The sequence below is a fragment of the Aquarana catesbeiana genome, linkage group LG13 (genome assembly GCF_042186555.1).
Source record: "Aquarana catesbeiana isolate 2022-GZ linkage group LG13, ASM4218655v1, whole genome shotgun sequence".
NCBI lineage: Eukaryota > Metazoa > Chordata > Amphibia > Anura > Ranidae > Aquarana > Aquarana catesbeiana.
Window position 1 is genome coordinate 193,511,053 of NC_133336.1, and position 12,766 is coordinate 193,523,818.

Genomic DNA, 12,766 nt, shown 5'->3' on the forward strand with positions numbered 1-12,766 from the left:
GTCTATTAGACCCTAGATTTCTCCTCTGCCCTCAAAGCATCTGACCACACCAAGATCGGTGTGATAAAATGCTTTCCCAATTTCCCAATGGCGCTGTTTACATCCGGCGAAATCTAAGTCATAAAATGCTCGTAGCTTCCGGTTTCTTAGGCCATAGAGATGTTTGGAGCCACTCTGGTCTCTGATCAGCTCTATGGTCAGCTGGCTGAATCACCGGCTGCATTCTCAGGTTCCCTGTTGAGACAGGAGAGCCAGAGAAAAACACGGAAGACATTGGGGGGGGGGGCATTCCCTCCCACTGCTTGTAAAAGCAGTCTAGAGGCTAATTAGCTGCTAGGATTGCTTTTACATGAAAGCCGATCGCTGGCTGAAAAGAATGATACCAAGATGATACCTAAACCTGCAGGCATCATTCTGGTATAACCACTCAAAGTCGTGAATGGTGTACCTGAAGACAAAAAAATGGTTAACGATAAAGCACAGTAAACGGTAAAGTATAAAAAATTGCATATCTGAAAAGCAAACATGATAAAACATAATAACAATAAAACATTGCAGAATAGAATACAGTAAAAAATGAGCAGAACAATAGAGAGAGAGAATAGAGAGAAAGAGAACAATAAAACGACAACTATTTTTTTTTTTATTTTATATTTTTGTATGTGTTTTTTTTTTTTTTTTTTACACTTTTTTTTGTAACTAACTTTTATAACGGTAACCGGTTCCAGGTTCGGGTCTCTCAAAATGCGATGGCATCTTGGGAGACCCTGTGAAAGTGTGCCTAGTCTGTGGAATGCTGTACCCTACGCTAATACTCAACTAATGTATGGTAGCGTTCAAAACATTCACCAATGCAAAGACCAGGATTGTCAGGACAGGAGGGACAATAATAGCGGGTGTCACGCCTATATCCACGCTTGCTGCAGACACAACATCTTTTTTGGGGGGGTTCGTTGGGTAGGGGTACTCGGGAGGACATAAAGAAAATGCCTCTCATGCAGCCGACTGCATTTGGTTGGGGATGTGAATGGGGGAAGTACGGGCGCTGCAGAAGTGGTGGGTTCCCAATTAGGATTGGCGAATGCAGCAGGAAGGGCACTATGGACACGACGGGCCTGTGTTTGTCTTCTTGGTGGCAGCGGGACACTACTTGTGCTTGCCACCTCACCAGCTTGAACTGCACTTATGGGACTCGCCACGTCACCAAGTGTTACTGCAGTGCTGGTTTGACTACGACCGGGGTGTACTAGGCCGCTGGTGCTTGCCAGTTCACCAAAACGCTACAAAAAAAACTGTTAGCGATCGCAGGGATCAGGCCTGACTCTGCGAACGCTGCAGTTATGCGTTTAGTGTTTTGTAAGTGTCAGTGATCGATCGATACTGCACTTGGGTGGGCTGGGCTGGGCCGGGCGGAGGGGCAAAACGCAGGTGCTAGCAGGTATCTGGGCTGATCCCGCTAACACTGCGTTTGTGGGAACCCTAAACTGCTAGGGACGCTAGGATAGATCTGATCAGATCAGATATTGATCCGATCAGATACTATACCACTAAGGGAGGTGTACGGTGCGTGCGTGGGTGTTAGCGGCACTGGCGCTAACCTGACGCTGCCTGGGGCTGGTGCTTGCCAGTTCACCAAAACGCTACCAAAAAAACTGTTAGCGATCGCAGGGATCAGGCCTGACTCTGCGAACGCTGCAGTTATGCGTTTAGTGTTTTGTAAGTGACAGTGATCGATCGATACTGCACTTGGGTGGGCTGGGCTGGGCCGGGCGGAGGGGCAAAACGCAGGTGCTAGCAGGTATCTGGGCTGATCCCGCTAACACTGCGTGTTTGGGAACCCTAAACTGCTGGGGACGCTAGTATAGATCTGATCGGATCAGATATTGATCCGATCAGATACTATACCACTAAGGGAGGTGTACGCTGCGTGCGTGGGTGTTAGCGGTACTGGCGCTAACCTGACGCTGCCTGGGGCTGGTGCTTGCCAGTTCACCAAAACGCTACCAAGAAAACTGTTAGCGATCGCAGGGATCAGGCCTGACTCTGTGAACGCTGCAGTTATGCGTTTAGTGTTTTGTAAGTGACAGTGATCGATCGATACTGCACTTGGGTGGGCTGGGCCGGGCAGAGGGGAAAAACGCAGGTGCTAGCGGGTATCTTGGCTGATCCCGCTAACACTGCGTTTTTGGGAAGCCTAAACTGCTGGGGACACTAGTATAGATCTGATCGGATCAGATATTGATCCGATCAGATACTATACCACTAAGGGAGGCGTATGCTGCGTGCGTGGGTGTTAGCGGTACTGGCGCTAATCTGACGCTGCCTGGGGCGACGCATATCACCGCCGGGCGATCGGGGGGCTAAACCTTTATTCGGTAATAAACGGCGGGTGCCCTGACACTATAAAAAATAAACAAACTAACCAGCGTCACCCGTAACAGTTATACGGTGATCAGTGGTGAAAGGGTTAACTAGGGGGCAATCAAGGGGTTAAAACATTTATTAGGTAGTATATGGGGGTCCCTGTCACTATAAAACGCTGACGGCGAACCTAAATATTTACGTCCCTAACTAGCGTCACCAGCGACACTAATACAGCGATCAGAAAAATGATCGCTTAGCGACACTGGTGACAGGGGGTGATCAAGGGGTTAAAACTTTATTAGGGGGGGTTAGGGGGGTACCCTAGACCTAAAGGGGGTAATACTCACTGCCCTAACACTGTAACTGTCACAAACTGACACCAATCAGTAATCAGAAAAAAAAAAAAATACTGCTTGCTGTCAGTTTGTGACAGGGGGGGGGGTGATTGGGGGGGATCGGGGGGCGATCGGGGGGGGATCGGGGGTGTAAAGTATGCCTGGCATGTTCTACTGTGTGTGTGTGTGTGTTGTGCACTTACATGTCTTCTCTCCTCGGCGCTGGGACGGAAACTGCTAAAGCCGAGGAGAGATGACATCACATCCTCTGCCTGTGTGAAACTACACACAGGCAGGGGAGGATTCCGATTGGCTGGGAGCGATCGCGAGGGGGGGCCACGATCGGATGGTCTCCCCCTCGCCTCCCGACGCTCCCAGTCAAATGCCGACCGCCGCTGGCACCGGGGGGGGGGGTCCGATCGGACCCCCCGCCCGCGGGAGGCAGATCACGTACAGGTACGTGATTCTGCCTGCCCGTGCCATTCTGCCGCCGTATATGTGCGTTAGGCGGTCGGCAAGTGGTTAAAGCCAAAAAGTTAAATTTTGGTCTCATCTGACCAGAGCACCTTCTTCCACATGTTTGCTGTGTCCCCCACATGGTTCCTCGCAAACTGCAAATGGGACATCTTATGGCTTTCTTTCAACAATGGCTTTCTTCTTGCCACTCTTCCATAAAGGGCAGATTTGTGGAGAGCACGACTAATTGTTGTCCTGTGGACAGATTCTCCCACCTGAGCTGTGGATCTCTGCAGCTCCTCCAGATTTACCATGGGCGCCTTGGCTTCTTCTCTGATGAATGCTCTCCTTGCCTGGCCTTTCACTTTAGGTGGACGGCCATGTCTTGGTAGGTTTGCAGGTGTGCCATACTCTTTCCATTTTCGGATGATGGATTGAACAGAGCTCTGTGAGATGTTCAAAGCTTGAGATATTTATTTATAACCTAACCCTGCTTTAAACATCTCCACAACTTTATCCCTGACCTGTCTGGTGTGTTCCTTGGCCTTCATGATGCTGCTTGTTCACTAAGATTCTCTAACAAACCTCTGAGGGCTTCACAGAACAGCTGTATTTATTCTGAGATTCAATTACACACAGAAGGACTCTATTTATTAATTGAGTGACTTTTGAAGGCAATTGGTTCCACTAGATTTTAGTTAGGGGTATCAGAGTAAAGGGGGCTGAATACAAATGCACACCCCCCCCCCACACTTTTCATATATTTATTTGTAAATAATTTGAGAAAACATTTATAATTTTACTTCCATTTCACAATTATGGGCCACTTTGTGTTGGTCTATCACATAAAATCCCAATAAAATACATTTACGTTTTTGGTTGTAACATGACAAAATGTGGAAAATGTCAAGGGGTATGAATACTTTTTCAAGGCACTGTATCCTCATAGTATTTTACTGTACATACAAAATGTCTTTGCAAACCACAATGCCGAAGACATCTGACACCGCTCGCTTCTTATACCCACAAACAGGCCTGACTGAGATCTAATCTATCATCACTGGCCACAACAAGTCCGGTCTCTATACATCTTCCTTCCTGTTCAAATTAGAATTCTGAGTCAGTAGAAATCTTTGTGTAATCTCTATGCTATGTTAGACTTAATTTATTTTTAAAAGCCCAATTCCAGATTAAACTTTTCTTTGGCAAACATGTGTGATATGTTGTACAATAAAAGTAGAGTTTTCCTTTAATAATCCTGCTTTAGTTTTTGTATTCTATTCCTTTATGTTACGCTGTCAGTACATTTACCAGACTGGAAGATGTGCGCAAACCCCAAAGGTTAATAAATAAGTGAGAGATGGGGCCACCACCTAAGTGTAGCCATTTATTAGTATAAATAGAACATAAAAACATATATGCACTCACTATATCAAGTGAAGGGTGGGAAGATCATAACTATTATCCATGCCAAGTATGTCCAGGAAATGGCCAGGGATGGCAGAGTTCAGCTATCGTTACTCGTTGTTGGCTACTGCACTGTGATGTGAACAAGGAGCTGGACAATATTATATACCGACCAATGTATCAGATGATTACTTTCGTCCATGATTACTATTTTCTGTAAATCTTTCAAAATAAGTAAAGGTTTCTATCTACTTTGGAGTATATGTCCACCCAAAACATTTTTTTAAATCTTTGGATAAAGTAGGGAAAGGATTAGAACCCCTGTTGGGTTGCCATGTGATTCCATTAGAGACATTTCTTACCTACTGTGAAGCCTCGTGCACACGATCGGATTGTTGGCCAACAAAACCATGGAATTCTGTCCAAAGGGTGTTGGCCCAAACTTGTCTTGCATACGCACGGCCACATGATTGTTGGCCAACAATTACGAACGTAGTGATGTACTACGTTGTTTTTCAGCTCTTTAGCGCCACCCTTTGGGCTCCTTCTGCCAGTTTCGTGTTAGTAGAAGTTTGGTGAGTGTTGATTTGCACTTTGCATTTCGCACTTTTCATTTTACACTTTTCATTTCGCGCTTTTCAGTTCGTTTCTGAACGGCTGTTCATCAACCAGACATGTTGCGGAATCGGAGGAAATAACGTGTTATTTATTATTGGCCTTGGAGTTATTGCTTTGACATTATTTTTTTGGTTGAAAAATAATGATTTGATTTGGTATATTTTCTACATTTTTGGATGCATAGAATGCACTTTTTGGTAAAGTTCTATTGGCAGATAGCATGTCTAATTTTATTTGTTTTGTTTTTTTAATGCACAATAAAAAAAATTGTGGAGAATAATACTTGGCTTTGTGTTTTACTTCAAATGACAGTTTGGGAGTAGGCAGTTACATTTAAAAAAATACAATGTAAAATTAACAAGGGACACCAACATAGTTGTATTTTTGATCTTAAAAACTACGGGATAATGGTGTTGTGGTAACTTGCCCAAATAAAAAAAAAAAAAAAAAACCATAATATTATTCTTGATATCACTAGAAAAAAAAAGCCTTTGAAAATTTGTTTACAATAACTCCATCAGTATCACCAGCAAAGCAGCTTCATTATTATCCCATTAAAGAAGAAGAGAATTGTGCGCTGCATTTCGAGATTTCATAATTTGCTGCGTCACGAATGTTAATTCTCCATTACGAACCAAAATAAATAAAAAACCTTGCGAGCCACACACGGGTTAATGCCTTATAAAAATAAAATCAATCATAGGCCAACATCAGCAGCAAACACTAAATCACGTTCCATAATCGTGTAAGTGAGATATAAAGACAAAAATGTGTCTGCGCTAGATGATAAATAATATTACTAAAAACTAATAATATCAAAAAATATATATAAACATACAATAGTAAGTGCTAAGTGCAAAAGTGAACATACATATACATCTATGTGCTGCAATAAACTACTGATAAATCAAAAAATAATTGATGGTGCATATATCCACAGTGCAAAGTGCTATATTAAACATACAAAATGAGTGCCCAATCAGAAGAAAAACAATTATATTCCTCATATAAGTGTTTGAGGTTCAACCAGTGTAAAACCAAAACTGCATAAAGTGCTCAAAATAATGTCCATAATCAGTGAAGCTCATCCATCATGTTCTTCAAAAGTGTAACACCATAAAACATGCCTTAGTGCCCTCCAGCGATCCCCATAAGCATAAGCGCTCACCTTCCAGCGTGTGACACAGTGTTTAAACTATGTCAAAAAGTGCTTTGGAGCCACTCCTGTGCTCAAATGGAATCAGCTGTGTGGACCTCCAATACTCCCAATCATGATTTTATGTAAGAAAAAAGAGACTCCATAGCGCAATACAGTTTAACAATAAACAATATTTATTAAAATGTATATGGGACTCACCCCTTGCAGGGGTACTCACATGCTACAGGTGCGTCAGTGCACCCTTCTATATAAGCATAGATCAGCCGATCGTAACGGTATGGCGTGCGGTGCGGTGTGTGCCTCCAGATCTCCTGCTCTCTCTCTCTGCTGACAGCTCCGTCCAGGCCCCTCCCCTACGCGTGTTCGGCACCGGGATCACGTGCCTTCATCAGGGGGATATGATTGGACGGACGCTCTAGGCACAATATATAGTCTCGGCGGCCATTTTGCCTAAGACCGCAGACACAACTAGTGACAGAATTGCAGTTGTGGTTATAGCGGCCATTTTCCCTAAGGCCGTACAGCGAATTGGCAGCAGGATGCTGTTATATTTATCAATAGCTGACAATCGAAAAACAGCAACTGTCAATCATGCTAATTAAGGTGTAAGAAAATTTAGAGGTCAACAATATGATTATAAAGATGAATATTGACTATATATAAATAAATATATGGATGTATATAAAAAACTAACAAGGTAAATAATATAAAATCCAGGACGGAGCCGCCAGTCATAAAGAACACCGCCACGCACCTCACACCTATATCTAGTTATACACATCATCGCAAGGCTACAAAGCAGGCGGTATATACCTTAATGATTACTAAACATACATGTATAAGATCATGAAATTGATAACCCTATACTAAAATATTTATTAAACTATACATAAAATCTATTACAATGAAATAATATATGAAAATATAAAAAAATGAAAAATAAAATATGAAGTTAAAAAATCACTAAAATTACTGCGGGGGAGTGTCAACAGCAAAGTTAGGCCAAAATTACATAAAGTAAGAAGTTAAAAAATCACTAAAAATCACTAAAAATACTGCGGGGAAGTGACAACAACTAAATCAGATCAAGAACCCTAATAAACATATAATTATATAAAAGCAATATAGCAACCCCCATAAGTACGGGAGAGGTATTAAGAAATAGACCATATGAGAGAACCATCCTAATCTAAATAAGCATCTTGAGATCAACATGCGATATCTGCCCACCTTGTTCAAAACATCCACCATAAACCAAAGAGAGAACGTGAAGGGGAACGTGGGGAAAATAATACTATGAAATATGTAGATACCCCAAATATCATCAATAATTACTAAGAAAGCATTTAAGGTCGAATTCTCTATTAAGTCCCCCAGGCGCCAAGGAGCCAAGCTGGTGTATCCACCAGGATTCACGTTTGCTTATCTCTCTGGTGAAATTCGAGCCCCTCCAGTGGCGTTTAGGCGCTTCCAATCCCCAAAATTTTAAACCAGCAGTGCTCTGATTGTGCATCCTTTTAAAGTGCACATATAGATTATGCTTATCAGACCCCTTCTGTATATGCCTCACGTGCTCCTCTATGCGGTCTTTCAGAGCCCTAGTAGTACGTCCTACATAGATCAAATTACATGGGCATTTCAAAGCATAAATAACTCCAACGGTATCACATGATATAAAATCCCTAATGGTATAAGATAAATTATTCCTCGGATCCACAAACTCCTTTATCCTTCTAGTATTGCCTGGAGTTCTAATACAGCCGTAGCACCTGCCACAGCTGTAAAATCCTTTTAAGTCCCAAAACATTTTGGGCTTTGGGGGGGGTGGTTCTACTACATTGTGTACCAACTTGTCACGTAAATTAGGGGCCCTCTTAAAGACAATTTTGGGTTTGTCCGGGAGTACACCCTTGAGATGAGTATCTTGCTTCAACACGTCCCAGTATTTACAAATAATCCCCTTTACTTCATGACTCTGTATAGAATAATCCAGAACAACGTTAATGCCCTCATTGTTACCCTCATCCAATGCCCTGGTGTTATCCCTTAGTAGGTCTTCCCTACTCAGGCGTCCAACCACACTCCTTTCTCTCTCTAAAAACGCCTTTTGGTACCCCTTCTCAATGAACATAGCGCTTAATTGATCGGATTGGGCTCTATAGTCCTCAGCTTTCGTGCAATTCCTTCGCATCCTGGTAAACTGCCCTCTAGGAATGTTACTCAACCAAGGTTTGTGGTGACAGCTTGTAATCGGGATGTATGAATTGCGATCCGTGGCTTTAAAGAAGGATTTGGTGATGATACCCTCATTGGTATTAAAAATTTCCAAATCTAGGAAATGTATACTATCTCCGCTGACATCCCAAGTAAGAGAAATGTTGTGATCATTAACATTCATGGAATCTAATAGCTCCATCAATCCTTCCCTATCACCCTTCCAAATAATTAAAAGATCATCAATAAATCTCCTATATAATAAAATCCTCTCATCCTCACCACTCAAAATTCCTTCCTCCTCCCATTTCGCCATATACAGGTTCGCCACACTCGGGGCGAACTTGGCGCCCATAGCTACACCCTTCTTCTGTAGGTATATCTTATTGTCGTACCAAAAAAAATTGTTACGCAAACAAAAGTCCAAGCTTTTCAAAAGGAAGGTCACGAAGCCCTCATCAACCGAATCTTCCCTCTCTAAGGCCCATTTAACAGCATTTAGGGCACCCTCATGGTCGATATTAGTATATAATGAGGCTACATCGCCTGTTGCCATGATCATATTCTCATGTACGGTGCACTCATTCAAGAGCTGCAAGGTGTGTTTAGTGTCCTTGAGATAGGCTTTGGTCTTCTTCACTAAGGGTTGCAGATGGACATCGATATACTCCCCCAATCTAGAGGTGAGGGAATCAATCCCACTCACTATCGGTCTACCGGGTGGATTTACGCTGTCTTTGTGGATCTTGGGCAAGTAGTATATCACTGGCAACCTGCCGACAGTCGGGATCAAATATTTGGCTTCATGTTTATTCAAATAGCCTTCATCATTTCCATATTTGATAATGCTTTCCAATACGTTCTTACAGGATTTGGAGGGGTTACTATTGAGTAGTTGATACGTTTCCGTATCACTCAATATTCTCTCCATCTCATCCTTATATTGTTGTAGTGAGAGAACAACAACCCCCCCCCCTTTGTCAGCCGGTCTAACCACGATGTCCTTTCTATTTCTCAATAGGTCCATTCCTCTCTTCAGGTCCTTATGTTCATACACCTTCTTAACCGGTAATTGTTCCAATTCAGTAGTAACCAATTTTTTGAATAAATCAACATACTTATTATTGGATAAATAGGGATTAAAGACGGAGTGGTTCCTTAAATGGGTAAATCGATGGTTGGTGATGGTCCTTTCAACAGGGTTAAGGGCATAATACTTCTTAATGTTGAGTTTTCTGATTAACTTTTGAACGCCAACGTAAGTGTCAAATTTATTGAGACCTTTTTTCGGGGCATATTTAATACCCTTATCCAAAACCAGTAATTCCTCTCTTGATAACTCTAATCCACTCAAATTAAATATTCCTTGTCCTAATCTTCCCGCCTTCTTTTTCTGTTGTAATCTTCGTCCAGCTCTCCCTCCTCTCTTCCTGGGTTTCGTATTTCTCGGGTGGACCCTCCCCTGGTCCCCCCTAAAAAAGAATCATCCAGAAAGCGATCATTATCCTCCAAAGGTTGGAAACTGTTGTACACAGGTACCCCATAATGATCTTGTTGAGGTTTTTCATACCTAACTCTTTGTGGTTTAGGCGAATAATATGCCACCTCCCTTCGTATATCCTCTCTCGGATTGGGTGGATAACCCCTCAGAGGAGGTTGATAAGAAGGGGGACCCCTGTAAGGTAAGCGGTTCCCTCTGTAGGGAGTACTATGTTGATACCCATAATTCCTGCGTTGTCGATATGGAGTACCACCCTGGTATTCATACTGCCTAGGGTAACCAGATGAAGTCTGCTGACCACCCCTGTGCTGGAGGGGAGGATTTGATGGATAACCTCTACCATAGTGATTTCCTTCATACTGAGCTCTATTACCATTATCATGATGAATAGGAGCCCCATAGCCCCAATTCCCCTGACCAGGTGGCAGGCCATTCCTCTCTTCGTTATTTGGTCGCCTCTGTTGATTGTATTGGGGTCTCCTAGGGGGTTGGCGATAAGGTGTATGGGGTGGTATATCGTCCTGGCGATACGGGGGATACCCCTTATTATATGGTCTGATGTTCTGCTGTTGCGAATACGGCTGCCCCTGTGGTAGTGCCATATCCCCATTCGTGGCTGCCCCTACTTGTGGTTGGGCGTTAGCCGTAGTGTTGGACACTAACGTGGATTGCCAACGGAAGACCTGCTTATTCTGATAGTCTTCAAGATCTCTCAAGTATTTTTTCTTCTTTACATTTTTATTCTCAGTGTCCTTCTTTTGCATATTTCTATGCAACTCCCCCATGAGTCTAGTGTATTCAGAATTATTGATAAAAGGATTAAGCTTGTCTCTAATATCCTTAATTTGATTCTCTAGGAGTTTCAATTTACGTTGTTTTCTTTTCATAAGGAACTCCATGATCTCCCTTCCTTTACTTGTAAAGAATGCATACCACTCCTCTACATCATCATTTCCTAGCAAACCGTCATTGATGGGAACATCCCACCGCAGTTTCCTAGGAACCATACCATCCTTAAGATATTTTTCCATAGTAGACTGATCCCACCATATATTACTCTTCTTGTCCATACAATGACCTAATTTCCTAAAAAGTTGCGTTATATCATTATCCTTAGCACTAGAAGTAGAGAAGAGATCCTCAAGATCAATCTCTCTATTCTCAAAAAAGGCAAAGGGATCCATCAGGCTGCTAGCAAGAATATGAAATGAAATGACCAAAATAAATAAAAAACCTTGCGAGCCACACACGGGTTAATGCCTTATAAAAATAAAATCAATCATAGGCCAACATCAGCAGCAAACACTAAATCACGTTCCATAATCGTGTAAGTGAGATATAAAGACAAAAATGTGTCTGCGCTAGATGATAAATAATATTACTAAAAACTAATAATATCAAAAAATATATATAAACATACAATAGTAAGTGCTAAGTGCAAAAGTGAACATACATATACATCTATGTGCTGCAATAAACTACTGATAAATCAAAAAATAATTGATGGTGCATATATCCACAGTGCAAAGTGCTATATTAAACATACAAAATGAGTGCCCAATCAGAAGAAAAACAATTATATTCCTCATATAAGTGTTTGAGGTTCAACCAGTGTAAAACCAAAACTGCATAAAGTGCTCAAAATAATGTCCATAATCAGTGAAGCTCATCCATCATGTTCTTCAAAAGTGTAACACCATAAAACATGCCTTAGTGCCCTCCAGCGATCCCCATAAGCATAAGCGCTCACCTTCCAGCGTGTGACACAGTGTTTAAACTATGTCAAAAAGCGCTTTGGAGCCACTCCTGTGCTCAAATGGAATCAGCTGTGTGGACCTCCAATACTCCCAATCATGATTTTATGTAAGAAAAAAGAGACTCCATAGCGCAATACAGTTTAACAATAAACAATATTTATTAAAATGTATATGGGACTCACCCCTTGCAGGGGTACTCACATGCTACAGGTGCGTCAGTGCACCCTTCTATATAAGCATAGATCAGCCGATCGTAACGGTATGGCGTGCGGTGCGGTGTGTGCCTCCAGATCTCCTGCTCTCTCTCTCTGCTGACAGCTCCGTCCAGGCCCCTCCCCTACGCGTGTTCGGCACCGGGATCACGTGCCTTCATCAGGGGGATATGATTGGACGGACGCTCTAGGCACAATATATAGTCTCGGCGGCCATTTTGCCTAAGACCGCAGACACAACTAGTGACAGAATTGCAGTTGTGGTTATAGCGGCCATTTTCCCTAAGGCCGTACAGCGAATTGGCAGCAGGATGCTGTTATATTTATCAATAGCTGACAATCGAAAAACAGCAACTGTCAATCATGCTAATTAAGGTGTAAGAAAATTTAGAGGTCAACAATATGATTATAAAGATGAATATTGACTATATATAAATAAATATATGGATGTATATAAAAAACTAACAAGGTAAATAATATAAAATCCAGGACGGAGCCGCCAGCCTGATGGATCCCTTTGCCTTTTTTGAGAATAGAGAGATTGATCTTGAGGATCTCTTCTCTACTTCTAGTGCTAAGGATAATGATATAACGCAACTTTTTAGGAAATTAGGTCATTGTATGGACAAGAAGAGTAATATATGGTGGGATCAGTCTACTATGGAAAAATATCTTAAGGATGGTATGGTTCCTAGGAAACTGCGGTGGGATGTTCCCATCAATGACGGTTTGCTAGGAAATGA